The sequence below is a fragment of the Sturnira hondurensis genome, unplaced genomic scaffold, assembly GCF_014824575.4.
Source record: "Sturnira hondurensis isolate 20B ecotype Veracruz unplaced genomic scaffold, ASM1482457v3 Scaffold0013559, whole genome shotgun sequence".
NCBI classification, from domain to species: Eukaryota; Metazoa; Chordata; class Mammalia; order Chiroptera; family Phyllostomidae; genus Sturnira; species Sturnira hondurensis.
In genome coordinates this window covers 4,323,167-4,339,060 of record NW_028086190.1, presented here as the reverse complement: position 1 = coordinate 4,339,060, position 15,894 = coordinate 4,323,167, and the positions used below count along the sequence as shown (strand labels likewise).

The window sequence follows — 15,894 nt, the reverse complement described above, 5'->3', positions numbered from 1 at the left end:
TTTATTTAGTTTACAATTGTATGTCTTTTTTCCTTGGTCTCTGTCATGTAAAATTAATTATTAGACAAAGTGCCACAGCTTTAACTAGTTTCATTTAATATTTTATAATGCCTTTGAGTACTTTGATAACAGCAAGTATTTTTCTATTTTAATAAGCATGGTTTTTATGTTGGAACATTATGAGAATATATAATTTTATCAAGAAGTAAAAAAAATAAAATTAGTGATTAGGTTAGAGTCTGAATTACTAGTGTAGATTTTTGCATGAGGTAACAAGAGACCATTTTGAGTCATATATATCTGAAAATGGGAAGAATGATTTTACTTCATGGATTCCTTAGCCAACTCTTATTGGAGACTACAACAAGCTAAATATATGTCTGGACACAATTTCATAATAGACAAAGTCAATGGGTAAGTCATAGGACTTTTTCAGATGTGGTGCCTAAATGCCACAATCTGGTTTTTAATGGGTTTCTGCAATACAAAAGAGAAGGAAAAATTGCTCATTTAAAAGATCACTACAAAACATGCAGTCCACATGACAGAGGGTAGGTGAATGAGGTGGAAGGCAATAAAAGGACTCCCAGCAAGTGAGGGTTATTAGAGTACTAGAACAGGAATATTATTAGGGGGTGACTGTTATTTTTAAAAGTTGAGAGACTGAGAACAATATAAATACAAGATAAAAAATAATACTAAAATTTGTCCAAAGCAAACAGCAAAAATACTTTTTAGGAAAGATCCTTGGACTCGGACTACTCAAGAATATTAGAATTGAAGACCAAGGATAAGCGAGCTGGCACACCCAAAGGCTAAATTAAAATTTGAAATTATACTGGCATATGGCTCACAAAAATCGTAATGCTGCAGCACTACCTACAGAAAAAAATCCTACTAATCCAAAAAATATAAGAATGCCTGACCAACTGTGGTTTACTGCTCAGGAAGGTGCATGTTTTAGACGAAGCCTTTTGTTGTCTAATGTCTAGCATATATTTCTATGAGCTATGCAACTCAGCTGAAAGAGGCATGAAGTAACAGATTCCACATTTAAGGCATATCCTCCCCAAAACTGGGAAAGTGAGGAATTTCTGGATTCATTGATTTTTATGTCTTTCTTGTTGTAACCAAGCTACTGGAATTCTGCATCTCACCAGATCCTTACAACAAGCCAAACAGATGGGATGTTATTTGAAGTCACAGCCTTTATTTAATTAGTAAACTAAAGAGTGTTGATGTGAAATCTGGATACAATTTTAAATAATTTGCTCTATAATTATTCCATGGTCAAAAATAAATTTAAAAAAATTTACAGCCCAATTGGAAGACCTTAAGAATAAGGTCCTGCTGTGGTTCAAAGACAACTACTCTGAATGTTTTTTCTTCTTACCATCTAGGAAGAGGCCATTTTTCTCTCCATTTTATTTTCTTATCATACCTTTATGGCTTTCATTAGGCACATGAAAAGCTGTAGAATTAATTTTGTGTTCCAAATTTCTCAATGCCAAGCTCTGTGAATGAACGCTTATAGAAAAGGATGCAAAGGAATAAGCTTCTAAAGGTGTCAAATGGACAAGCAAGCTTTAAAAGGAAAATGTCCTTTCTGTCCAAGTATTCCGACCTAAAGTAAACTTGGAATTACATGAGAGATGCAGCAAGAGACTCAACAAACTCTCACACAGTGTTACACACAATAGTTCAAGTTGTGATATTCACTGACATCAAAGCCATTTATCCAGAACGAGCTGGGGCAAGCCTCTGCCAGGTAAGATGGCCTGTGTCAAATGGATGCTCTAAATACCCCAAAGTAACCCAGGGTGTGATTTAAATTACAAAATAAAATACACTTGGGCTGTATCATGCTAATTTGAAATGTCAAAATGTCTGTGGTCACCCCCAAATATAAACAAACAAATAAATATTTATATTTGGGGGTATACAAAATATACATATTTTACATAGAAGCTTAAACAAAAAGGCAGCAGCCCCATGTATTTCAAAGGCATGTATACGCAATTAAGCATCTAAAACACCTGCAGAGTGGAATAGACAAAAGAGTTTCCTAACTACTAGAAATATGAAGACACAAAAGGAATGAGATTTTTTTTAGAAGAGCTATCCATTACAGCAAAGGTTAACAGCATATATCAGGCAAGGAAAAAATACATAGGTTCAAAATGTTAAGGCTATTGTGGTATCATTTAGATACAGTAAAATACACAGAACTTAAGTGCCGAGCAAGAACACGTTGCGGTGGGGTGGGGGGGGGTGCATATAAAATTCAGAGGCTGATTTTTTTACATGGCTTTTTACACTTGGGTGTGGCTGATAACAAAATCACTGGGACATAATTGGTAAGCATAATTAGCAATGGATGACCCTGAGCAGGACTGGATCTCCTCCTAAGTTTTAAATGATCGCTTCAAGCTAAATTTCTGGGAACTTCTTTGGCTTAGTAATCAGTCTGGGAGTCTTGTAGGAACAAGCTTTCTCGTGATGTTTTCACTGCCTCGTGGTTTCCGGCAAGGTTGGCCGTCTACAGAGACCAGATTTTCTACATGTCTTGTTATTTCCATTTCCTATCTCAAAGGAAACCAAGTGCATATGGATAAAAATGTTAAAAAATATACACATATGCAAACTTTTCATCAAGGTTGTTTCTAAATTTAGTCAAATGAAATCTGTCAATACTATGTTTGAAGATTCAAGGCAGCTCTTGTTATACTGGTTATTGAATAAAGCAGAAAACTTGAAAGTAAAAAAACACAAATAATTCTATATTTCTAAAAAGTTGATTTGTTCTCATAACTATGCCAGCATTAACAACATCAAAACTTAAGACATATTAATAAACTAAGCAACCAAAAGTCTTATGAATGCAGGACCTTTCCAACACATGATTCTCCACATTCAGATTCTTACCTGTACTCCTTAAGTGGCCTATAGGTCACTAATTACAACCATACCTGGTTTTATTGCTCTTTGTTTTAGTGTGCTTCACAAATGTTGCAGGGTTTTTTTTTTTAAATTAAAGTCAAGACCCCTCCACCAGCAAAAAGACTGTAATTGTCTTCACTGTAATACTCACTTTATTAAGGTGGTCTAGAACCAAAGTGGCAATATCTTTGGGGTATGTCTGTATGTTTAAAACCCTTATACAGGGGACATTGTTACACACTACACCAAATTACACTCACAAATGCACAGTCCTAGAACAAGACACTCCTTAAAAGAATGGATTTTTCATCCATTAAAAATATGTTAATGTTAAACTCTGAAAAGAATGAAGTAATTCAATTTTTAACATTTCTTTTTCTCCATGTATTTTAAATAAACAAAAATAAGTCTATTTCTAGATGACCATAAAATGCTTAACCAAAGACCACGGGACAGGACTTATAGTTGTCAGAAGGGAATTTAATATCTAAACAAATGATAACATAAATCTTAAAAGTTAAAGATACTAATTAGACGTGATCTCGAGGGTAGCAATGTAACTTCAGGATGATGACTCAGTTATTACTGATTTGAAAGTGTAAGATATTTAGAAAGTCTGAGATTAAAGGAACTCTCATAAGAAGGAAGAAGTAAAAAGTCAGTCATGTACATAATAGGCTATTTTCCCTTGAAATTGTTCTTCAATGCTGACTTAAAAATTATTAATGTTATAAAAAAAGTATTGTATTTATTTTTACAAAAATCAAAGTTACAGTATTCTGGATGACATATCAGAAGTCATTTCATCAAAAACAAGATTTAGTTCAAGTAACAGAAATTATGGAAATTTATTTTCATGGTAATGCTATTATTAGTCTCTATTAAGTACTAGAAGAAATCACAGCCGTTTTATTCTAATATTAAAGTACAGCAGTAGACTGCTAACCATCATCATCACCATCATGTAGAAAGGAACCAAGATATCTATCCCTTGTGGTCATATGACATCAAATCTCTGGATTTCAGGAACTTCTGTTCTTGCAAGGAAACTTGCTCTAAAAAGGGCCTGCTGTTCTTTTTATGTGTTTAACACTTAAAATTATACAACCCCATGGTCATCCCATCAGGCTACACAAACTTGTAGAAAATACCCATGTTCAGGCAGAAAACTGTGAGGGCTGGCTTGCTGTGAATCAAGTATGAGCTTAGGCATGCATTTAATTTAAACAGTTTTTAGAAGCCCCTCAAGAAGGTCCAACAGTAAGCATCACATATGTGAACTTTATGTCAAACTCGAACAATCCAGTGAGTGAAGAGCCCAAATGGGGCATCAGAACACCTGGAACCAAGATATCTATCCCTTGTGGTCATATGACATCAAATCTCTGGATTTCAGGAACTTCTGTTCTTGCAAGGAAACTTGCTCTAAAAAGGTACTGTAAGGAACAGTTCACAGCTCTAGAAAAGGTTAAGATACAATCATCGTGAAGAGATGTTGCCAGGATGGGAATACAGAACACTGGACCTTCGGAACAAGACCTGGAAATGCTCATGGAGGAACACTTGAGAACTGCTGAATAAAGTAACTATAGGAAAGGTACAAAGAATGAAGGCTCTGGTCTGTGTTGTAAAAACCAATTCCCAGAAATAGTCATTCTCAAAGTCCACTGATTATTTCTTAAACTTTCATATAATGATGCAATCATACATATAGTCATACTTCATAAAATATTTCCTTATTTTTCAAAATACTTCAGATTGAAGTTGTTTTTAAAATCAACTGAAAGATTAAATAAAATATTTCATTAGATCTTAAACTGTGAAAGAAAAGTACTGGTCAGTCACTTCTTCCTTTTAAGAATGTTTCCTTTCCTGGGAAAATCAGAAATCCACACTAAATAAATTTGCTAAGGTCCTCTCCCAGATACTTTAAAGTCAACCCTGGTTACAGTTAGGAAAACTGCTTCGTTTCCCAATCTATTGCCTCTATTGAATTTCCTGACTTTTTAAGACTAATTACTACATAGCTTCAAAATGTAATGACAATCTCATCATTAAAAGTTTCCACAATAAAAAAAGTATTAAGGTGCCAGTTAAATGTTATTGAACTAAAGACACCTAATATCCAATAAGCATCTGAAGTCAGTGGGTCTCTAGTTAAGATTTCTAAAACTTGTGTCATCCAGCAATTGTACCAGCAATTCCAGTACAAATAAATGGACACTATATTTCAATGGAGGTGCAAGTATTAACTGAAATAATGCATACAAAATATACAACCCCCTTAGGTCCTTTTTGGGAACAAGCCAAGACATAATAGGAACACTTATGTAAGGTGGTGTTACTTAATGGAATGATCATTTTCATGTTTGCTGTTAAAATTTAATAGTCACTAACTAATACATACCAACTTACTGGTTCAAAGATTGGTCTCCACAGGAAGTAAACACCCAATGCAGCAAGCGCATCACTACGCAGCACTGATCACCCAATCTCCCTCTACCTGTCCCGGTTAAAACTTACCATCATGTTCGTTAGCCAAAGTAAACATTGATCCTACCTTTAAAACACTCATTTTACACATTACTAAGATAGGATCTTGACAACATTCTCTTTACACCTCCCTACCGTGAGCTTAAAATTATATTTAATACTACTTTTATTGTCCTTTGATACTTTAAAATGAGGCACAAGTGACTCTTTAAAGTGAACAAGAAAAAAAAACAATACCTGTAAACATTCAACTGGTCTGAATGGTATTCTGTTTTTCAAGTGCTATTTTAGGTAATACTATAATGGCATCTGATTTTAGCCCAAGAAACATCTGTGAGGTCCTTTCAGGTAACATTTCTAAGTACTGACACCCACACCTGAACTCTTCTTTGAAAGGTAGAGTGTATAGTTTAACTTACGCCTCTTTACCTAAATACGGCTTTCCTTATAGTTTCCTCCATGATAAAACAACAGAAACCATCCCATAAAACCACCGCTCCCACAGTGTCCACCTCACTAAAATTCTTCTTTCACTTCTGCAGACAAAAATCTCTGAGGCAAACCTACAGCCTCACAGTTGCCAAGGGTCTGTTTGGCAGTACAAAGATTGTCATCACTAATATCCTGTGCTCTCTCAGGATTCAAGAAACAGGAAAGAAAAGCAGTGAATGCCTTGGGGCCACATTTTTTTTTTGTTTTCTAAATATTGGCTTTCAAAATGTGGTCTAGAGTTCCCATAGCATAAACCGTCTACACAAAAGTTTTGTTTTGGAATGTGAAATAGTAATCAAACCTTTCCAGAGGAAGGTACAGCTAGGAAGTTCAGGAGCCATGATCTGGAATCAAATTGCCAGGCTCCAATCCCTCCACTTACTCTTCCTCCCAAAGTGTAGGCACATGACTTAATCTCCCTGGTCCTTTTTCTTTATCTGTGCATAGGAATATGGGTATACCTAACTAAGGAAGGAAACCCTATACAACTCTTGCCACAGAGCCTAGACCCCAGTAAGTGCTCACTAAATTAAGCCATCATTACCATAGTGGAAAGAGGACTACACAAATGAATAAAGATCACAGAACTGTCTTTTCTAGACAGGGAGCTAAGATTAATTTGGGATTCACACGTATGGCGTGGTGAGGAAAAACTCAGGTCCAAACCTGGGAGACCAGAATTCCAATAGGAAGTCTCAGGTAATTACTTAATTTCATAGAATAATTTTACTTTCTATGAATCACATTGATCTCATATGTACATTAATGTTTTTCAACATGGGCTGTGTAGTTTTAAATATCTGTGGAAACTGATTAAACTATTAACACATACTCCTCTCTATGAAAAATGCAACTTTAACTATACTGGTTATAGTGTTTGGTAGCATCAACTTAGGTACCCCTATCTTTTAAAAATTCTAGAAGTCTAGTGATACAGGGTGTAGCTGAGGGGTCCCCCCAAAAGATCTGGAATCTTGTCCAGAACTCAAAGTGTATAGGAATATTGGAGAGACATATTATTAAGATGTCCTCACTGCCCCCCCAGGTGTCAGTTGGGGGAAGGGACAAGTGGAGCAGGGCCATTGAGAGCTGTTTTGCATAGCAACAGTTTTGCAGCTAACCTCTGGAATGGTCATTTAACATATCTATAACTTTTAACTGGTTTCATAGATATGTTAAATAGCTGTGGCCAAGTTTGGAGCCAGGGAGAAGTGAGTGGCTTCTACCAAGGATATAACTGGGGCTGCTTCTCTGAGATAGTGCCTGTGAGAGAGGCATGTGGCTTTAGCAGAGTGAGGACCCCCTCTTGGCCAGGTGAGGGGGAGAGCCATGCTGTTTTGGAAAGATGTAGACCCCTGTAGCCATTAGGAGAGAGAGCCACGCGGTTTCAACAGAATTAAGACCTCTTCTTGCCCAGGTGAAAAGGGGAAACCACGCAGTTTTGCCAAAATGGAGATCCCTGTGGCCGGGTGAAAAAGAAATACATGCACCTTTGGTGGAGTGCAGCTTTGGTAGAAGAGGCCCACACAGCTTTGGGGTGCTCCTTTTGGCCAAGTGGCCTGGAAAGCAGGAAAGACTTTGACTGGAACCTGGTACAAAGAACTCTTGCCAGTGGAAGGTGCCACATGACTTTGGATTAATTGGAGATCCTGCCTGGACAGTGACACAGCTGATGGTGCCAGTGGCCTGGAAAAACGGACGTGTGCTCTTTTCCTGATTTACGGTACCCGGAGTTGGGCCAGTGGGAGAAGGGGGCACTGTGTATGTGTGTGTAGGTGTATACCCTTAAAGACTTTAACATTTTAATGAAGGCATTAGGCCTGAATAGCATTAAATAAACATTTTGTTTCCTTTTCACAAATCTCTGGCATTGAGATTGACTTAGAATATTGACTTAATATTCTAAGCACATTAAGGGCAGCAATCACTTGGTATTTGTGAGGACAGAAGATACTCAAACACCATTTTGGTCTCTTCTGGGCTAAACTGGACAACCACCTAGCTCTATTTCTACGCCCAATTTAATCTCCCACAGCCTGATTTAAGATTAAATATTTTACATTTAGGAAATCTTCAAACAGCTTTCTTTAGCACATTTTCTTCAAGAACAGTGGCAACAAGTAGCCAGTTTTTGTAAGGTTTCAGGGATACAGATGAATGAGGATGCATCTAATATTTGAAAAAGTACCCCAAGAAAAACTTAAAGAACTTTCTGATAACTAACCTTCAGAGAATTCAAAGTTAAGATTCACAGATTTACAAATGGTATCCACATCAAATGTCTTTGAAATATCTTTTATTTCTTATCTGCCTTACCTTAATGACATCCAAGTTTCCTACACATATTAAGTCAAAAGATATTCCAGAGAGATATTTTCATTCCCAGCTTACCAATGAAGTCAGGGGCAGAAATGGGAAGAGAATCCCAGTCTCTGGAATAAGCTTAGGTGGCCCATCAGGTCAACAGCACGAGCAGAGAAATGAGGAGTTGTACTACATTATTCAAGGTTAAGGTTCCATGAACCTCAAATATATTTGGATTGCAAAATTCTCTTTTTGACAGTATCAAGAGTTTAACAGACTTTCACAGGCAACAAAAATTAAAACAAAAGCTGAAAATTTCTTTCACTATTTACACATTATGGCTATTAACAGAAAGAAAAAAGGAATAGACTCCAAATGCAGTCTAGATATGTTATTTAGGGTCACTAGGATTCTGAATAATCCCTAATTCTCTAAAACAATCTTCATTTCTTAAGCTTGTGCCTTGTGTTCATAGAAAATCACAATCTACCCTTTAATAATAACAAACATGAAAGGAAATGTGTAATTAGTGACATAAGACAGTTACCAAAGTATCACACTAAGGATTGAGGGAGAGACAGAGAGACAGTAAGTAAATGATACACATCAAATACCAACAGGAAAACCAGGGACTGGGAAAGAGGGAATCCACTTCCCAAACACAGGGCGCCTGCTGCTTTCAGCAGGTTTCTTTTATTAGCACTTTCCTCTTTCTTTTAATTTGGCTAGTGTTGTATAGATATTTTATTTTGCTTGTTCTCTTTCTCTTAAAAGTTTCAAGGAAACTATACCCTATTCTAGAAGCAGATTTTATAAATCAGCACCTAACTTCCTAGGCTTTACAAAGTCTTCAACACTGTCAGTCCAAGCCATAAAAAAAGAAACTGAATTCATCTATTTAAAAAAGGTCATTACTGACTACTGTCATAATATTCTCTAAGGTAAACTCTAAACAGATGCCAGAGTGTCTCTACTTCCTGTCTATGGATCAGAGTTTAAATAAAAAGATAATTAACAATGTTCTTTAAACCCTGGCTTGGATAAGAGGAAAGAATATTTGAGAGAGTGGGGTAAGAGACATGAGGAGACAGTCTAGGTTTCTTACAGCTCTGTACCATGGCAAAGTCAAGGAATCTTATCTGAGACTCTCCAACTTCAAAATAAGTGCAATTTTATGAACTATTTTCATTCCTCACAAGACATCATTATTTTGTTATTTTCACATGTTTTGAGACCCTTCAACGAAGGTTATCCAATGTGGTTTGGGGCTCCTATTTGGGTTACATTTTCATATTTTATATAATATTGAGTAATTTAACAATTATATTAAAATATCCAATGTTAAATACACCTATACTTCTATATTGCCTATTTAATACCTAGAAGAAGATGTCCAAAAAGTATTTGTGGGATATTAAGGTAAAATATTTGAGAAGTTGGACAGCAGGTCTGGAGTCACATCCTTGTCCCATCACTTATTACCTGTGTTAACAGTGGGTGAGTTATTCAAAGTCTAGTTTCCTCAGCTATCAAGTGCAAATAATAACGGAACTTACATATGTAGGGTGTTAGGAAGATTATATGAGACAACATACATTAAGTCTTAGCCCATTGCCTGTAACAGTTAAGTACTTAATGAAGAGTAACTATTATTAACCGAATCATCTAGCACTTTTGTCCTGAGAGTATCCAGGCCACTGGGACTGCAGGAATTTCTCAGATGCCGACTCATGTCCAGGACTACTCTGGGCTCCAAAGTCCCTCAAACCTACATAGGAAAACAGTGAGGACAGACATCTAATCTAAAACATACTTCCAGAGATTCTCAAGGGCAAAGTTCCTTTCTGACCAACCCCAAGAGATCTGAGGAAGCCCTCAGACCATTTCAGAACCCCCAAATGTACACAAAATACCTTGCCTTCTAGTAATATAATAGACAAAATAAGCAAGGAGACCTACAGGGGAAGATGCTGGGGAACAACTGACGCATCCAACCCTGCCTCTGCTGCCTTTGAAACCATCCCTGTACACATGGAGTTCAGGAGTGTGAACTAAGAACACCCAGAAGCCTGAGACTTTGGGATGGGCAGTTAGCCCACTGCTGGGGAAATCTTGCTGCCTTGGGTGGGAGGTAGCAGAGCAGCGCAAAACCCTAATTACAGCAGACATATGACAGTCAACCATCTGTCAAACTCAAGAGGAGCTGTTGATATTAGGATGCTTCCGCTACATAGAAGCCATTCATAAAATACGTCCAAATGTTCTTTTTTAATGGATGTTGTTTATAATGTAATATTATCTGGTAGTAAGAAGGAATAAACTACACAAACAATATGGATAAGCTCTCAAAACACTGTTCGAAAACAATGAAAAGCCTTATATACAACATAGTACCTACTATATGATCCAATGTATAGGAAGTTATAGATAGGCAAAATTCATCCATTTTGACAGAAATAAAAATAATGTATGCCTCTAGAAAGGGGAATGACTGACAAGGAACATGAAGGAACGTTATGGGGTGAAAAAAACGATATGGATTTGGACTGGGGTGATAATTTAACATGGGTGTATACCTGTATCACATAACTCATGAAAACTACAGTTAGCCCTGGCTGGTGTGGCTTAGTGGATGGAGCGCCGGCCTCTGAACTGAAAGGTCATCAGTGCAATCCCCAGTCAGGGCAGAAGCCTGTGCAGTGGGCCAGGTCCCCAGTTGGGAGCATGCGAGAGACAGCCTGACACAACAGATTGATCCATGTGTCTCTCAGCACTGATGTTTCTCTCACTCCTCCTCCTCTGCCCTCTCTCTAAAAGTAACTAAGACCTTTAAAATGGGGAAGGAAAAGAAACTATAGTTAAAATCTATGCATTTTATTTTATGTAAATTGTACCTAAGTTAAAAAAATTAGGGGTCAAGCAAAAGATATGCTGAAGTTCTAGAATGGATACAGAAATAAGGATAGAGATCAATGAAAGATAGAGGCGATGGGGATGGGGAATGGACAGAAGGCCCACTGGGATGTGTTCGGTACCGGAGCCCCAAGTATAAGTAACATGAGGTTCCCTGTGTGAAGTATCACAGACAGTTCTATTTTGTCGGTTACAGCAGGCTGTGCCCACCCATGAGCAGGCATGGTGAGCCGGTTCCAAGTATCACATATGGGGAGGTAGGGAGGTGAACAGCAGGAAGAAGAGAAGAATGGTAGTTGATTTTATTTAAATACAACCTGTTTGTAGAAGACATTTCCCATGTACACACATATAACCAAGCAAACATCTACATATGGTTTTATTTTCCTGATGTCTATCAGCCCTTTTTGTTCCAGACTTGAACATAGCACATGTTCCAATTAACTCCACTCCTTGTTGCAACTTGCTGAGGTTGGGTGTCCCCTGCCAAAAAGGGATAGGTGGTGGGTTACATAACAAGGATTGGGTGGAATCTGCTGCCAAGTCTACACAGAGAGCTGGTGGAATGTGTGTGGTATGGGTGGGAGCTAATGGAGGTGGGAAGAAAAGGGAGACCACAGGAAGAATAACATCCTTAGAGGCAGATCTTGATAGAAGCAAGCCTCATCAGTTGTGTGACTACGGGGAAAGACAGTGAAAGGATAGCTGAACTGGAGATGATGAGGAGTTAATATATAGGATGTAAATTAGGTTGCTCTATTACACAAGAATTTTTCCCCTGGGGTAATGTTTCTGGGAACAGTCTAAAATGACAATAACTTTAGGAAGAGACTTGTTCCGAGTATGACCATGATGGGGCTTTTTATGATAAGAAAGAGAAAGGAAGGTCATAAGGTTAAAAAATAAAGTGGCCTTCAAGAAAGTTTTTCAAGTAAAATATAAAAGATCCAACAACAAGTGATTTCCATCATTTTAGTGAGTAAACTAATACTAAAAAGCAAACTTCAGATCTGGTTTTCTTAGGCTAGCTCAAAGGTATTTTAGGCGTTTACACCAATATGCTATTCAAACTCACCTGCAGGCCAGCTGGTTCTATTCCACAGCTATGGACTATATTACCAACCCTATGCAACTATCTCCCAATATGAGAAAGAGTTTCTGCACTATGAACAGGAATTTATTCCTACCACTGAATAAAATTAAGTGACAGAAACTAAATACTAAAAGGCAGTCACCATAAAGTGTCCCTGGGGCTTGTCCCTTTCAAGAAAGAATTATAGGAAGTCACTAATGCACTCAAAAAACTGATGTTGGTTTTTTTAAGACAATGATCTTTTAAATTTCCGGTAACAGGTAACAAATACTATGGGATGAATTTTAAGTTATTCACTAAAGAGATAAATACTATGCTTCTAAAGCAAAGACTTCATAGAAAAGATACACAATGGTGGAAAAATCTTCCACTATTACAATTTCTATCATAACTATTGCCATATGCTTAGCTTTTTAACTGAAACAATATGATTCTGAGATTTTCTAGGCTTTCTACATAAAGCATTAGTAGACTATCAGAACACCAAGCTATAAGGAGGGAGACGACCGAGTTAGCCTAAAGAAGGCCAAATAAGGGCTGTATGGTGAAAAGCCCTCACTGTGAGAGCAATGACGAATACACACCCAGGTTTTATTAGCCAACACCAGACTACATGTGTGTAATGTGGGAAAGCAAATTCAAAACATGTTCTGAACATGGAACTCCCTTGGCTTCCCTGAAGACTGAGCACTAGGGGCTAGGTCTCTCTCTCTCTCTCTCTCTTTCCCTCTCTCTCTCTCTCTCTCTCTCTCTCTCACACACACACACACACACACACATACACACACACACACAATCGCTATTCACTGGGCTGAATACAGAATAATGAGGACAGAGCCTACAGTGGCATGTTTAAAAACATTATTTTGCTAAGGAAAACTAAGGGGTGGTTAATGAGGTTTCATCAGATAAGTGAATTGAGTCACTTGCAATCCATGAAATATCACATTGGTTAAGGGAAACATTTGACAAGCAGCTTCTAGTCTCTTGACCACCTCCACATTAGGCAATCTTGCAAATGGCATAATTAGCACAACTTACCTAACTCATCTCCATTTGCAATGTATTAGGAATAGTTTTCCAGCAGAATTGTTCCTTGGAAAGGTGACCAGGCACGTAAGGGCAGTAAACGGATATGAGGTACTCAACCTATGTTAAAATGCAATTTGAGTCAAACACCTTGGCTTAAAACCAATAATGTCTTTATGTCAAAAAAAAAGTATAGCTACTTAGTCCCCTTAGACTCTGACAAAAGATGAAAGAAAACATGGAGGCATATAAGTGCATGTATATACTTAAAAATTTATCCCATGCTTTGCACACAACTGGAATGCTAAATTATGAGCTCTACAAAAAAATCAATCTGTTTGCACTTTCAGTGAAAGAGAGAGAAAGAGCCTGACTCATAGAGAAATTCCAAAGGTGTTCCAGGACTGAAAACATCAGATAAGCTCATGGTCTTCAGCACACTGCCGAGACTTAGAGCTGAAAAGCATCAATTGCTGAGCCCCTTAACCAGCCAATGTTTTGGGAGGCTAGTCTGCAGCTGAGCAAATCTTTAGGAACCATTAGTTTTGAACATGACTTTCTCAGAGAGCCTGGGAAAAGGAGAAGACCTGGAGGAGTGCTTTCTTAAAACTCTCATAAATCAAAAAGGGAGAATTGAGTCCATTGGCAACACATCTTTCTTTCCATAAGCCTAATGTTTTTCTTATGAAAAGTATCATTTAACTCAAGGAAAAAAAACAAGAGAACTGGCACAAATTAGAGACAGAGGAAGGAGAGAGGCAAGGAGGAGCACATTCTTCCTGCCCTTGATTTTATTTTTTAAGAGTTTTCAATAAGATGTCAACGACTGTACATTTGAAAAGCCATCTCTATAGGTCTCTGTTTCTAACTCTTAGTTTACAATCTTTATGACTATATGTTCAAGTAGCAAAATGTATAATAAAAGACATTTGATTTATTTCTGACATTTGACTGATGAATTAACCAAAATTTTCTTTTCAGATAATGTACTGTCATAAACTTCACTTATTTGAGAGGTCAATGCTATAGAATCATAAATGATACGGCAATAAGTGTTGGTTCAGCTTACACTAAAATGCCAAAATCATTCACTCAGGTGTAAACTTCTGGGATATCTGAAAGACTAGAGCTAAATGTGAGTAACAACTCCTGTGGGGACATAGAGACCTTTCAAATCCACTCTATAATATTCTTCCAAATACTCCCTCAAAGAAAGTTAAGTTATAGCCTAATTTTAGAAATGGAGAAACTGAGGACCAAGTAGTTTATCTAACCCTACTTAGTTTAGGACTTGCAAGTCTGCACTCAACACGAGATGTTCAGAGGAGGAAGGTAAGCTCAGAGAAGAAAGCAAAAGTGAAGATGAATGCACAATTGGCTTCAAAAGAACTTTGCGCCCTGAATACTGAATATAAATGTATCGTCATTCACAAGACACAGGATCTCTCTCTCTCTTATTAAAAACCTCACCAGAGGACACGCTTATTGTTTTAGAGAATACAGGGATGGGGAGAGAGAGGGAGAGAAACATTGACTAGTTGCCTCTGCCATATGCCCCACGTGGGGGCGGAATCCACACCCCAGGCACGTGCCCTGACCAGGAATTGAACCCTCAGTCTTTGGGTTTACGAGACAATACTGTGTCTAACTGAGGTATTGGCCAGGGTGATGCAGGAACTCTAAATTCAAAACAATATCGACTGTCTACAGATCTATTTTTTAAATGGAATTTTACTTGTCTACCATTTCAATAAGGAAGAGAGTGCATGAATGGGTCCATTCCATTTCAATTGTTATTATTTTTTAATTGTAGCTACACTGTGTCTGGGTGTAGGCATGACCAGGCCCAATAGTTAGGCCACCATTGATGTGTTTCTGTCTTAAAAGAGGTAAAATCAGAATGTTTTACTTCTATGAAGACTACTTAAAGCATTTTCAGTTTTTCATTCACTCAAGATACCTCACATCTGCAGTTATAAATAACAGTCTTTACCTAGCTACTTTCATAGTGGAAATATATTTGAAAAAGCAATTGTAAAGTTTTTTTTACAATAGGTTAATTACTCACCTATTTATATTTATAAGCATTGCCACTTCAGACCAAAGGCTAACTTCTAAAAATGCAAAATACAGTCTCAACTTGATATATGGCAAAGGTAGTACTATACAGCATGATATCATGATGCAATCAACTGCATTCAGAAAAGTAAAATATCCTCCAAAACCTCCCACTTCAAAATACACTGCAGCCTGTAGGTAGCAAAAATTCATTCACAAAACTAAGCGTTTTCAGTTCTGAGTGTGGTCTATCTTCCAAACTACTAGAAAATTATAGCTCCACAAATATTTATGTTAGTTTTCTAAATGTTCACATCCATTATTACTAAACATTTTTTTACTTTTAATAATTCACTCTTTCTACTCAAGTAGCTCTTAAAACATCTATCTTAATATGCCTCAGTCTCCTCACCAGAAAGATGAAGATAATAACTGTTTACACTCAGATGCCACCCACTTATCCTACTTCACAGGTATATTATAAGGACTAATTAGATACTAACGGCAAAGTGTTGTAAACTGTACAAAAGAGTAGACTTGAGTACAGAAACAATGATCATCTTGAGCTGTAC

The 15,894-nt window shown here is 37.3% G+C and overlaps 1 protein-coding gene across 4 annotated transcripts in view; it reads right to left on the bottom strand.

Annotated features, from left to right (window-relative positions):
• The window catches only part of BNC2 (basonuclin zinc finger protein 2), a 425,587-nt gene that overhangs the window by 193,798 nt on the left and 215,895 nt on the right, over window positions 1–15,894 (bottom strand). The window lies entirely within an intron of this gene.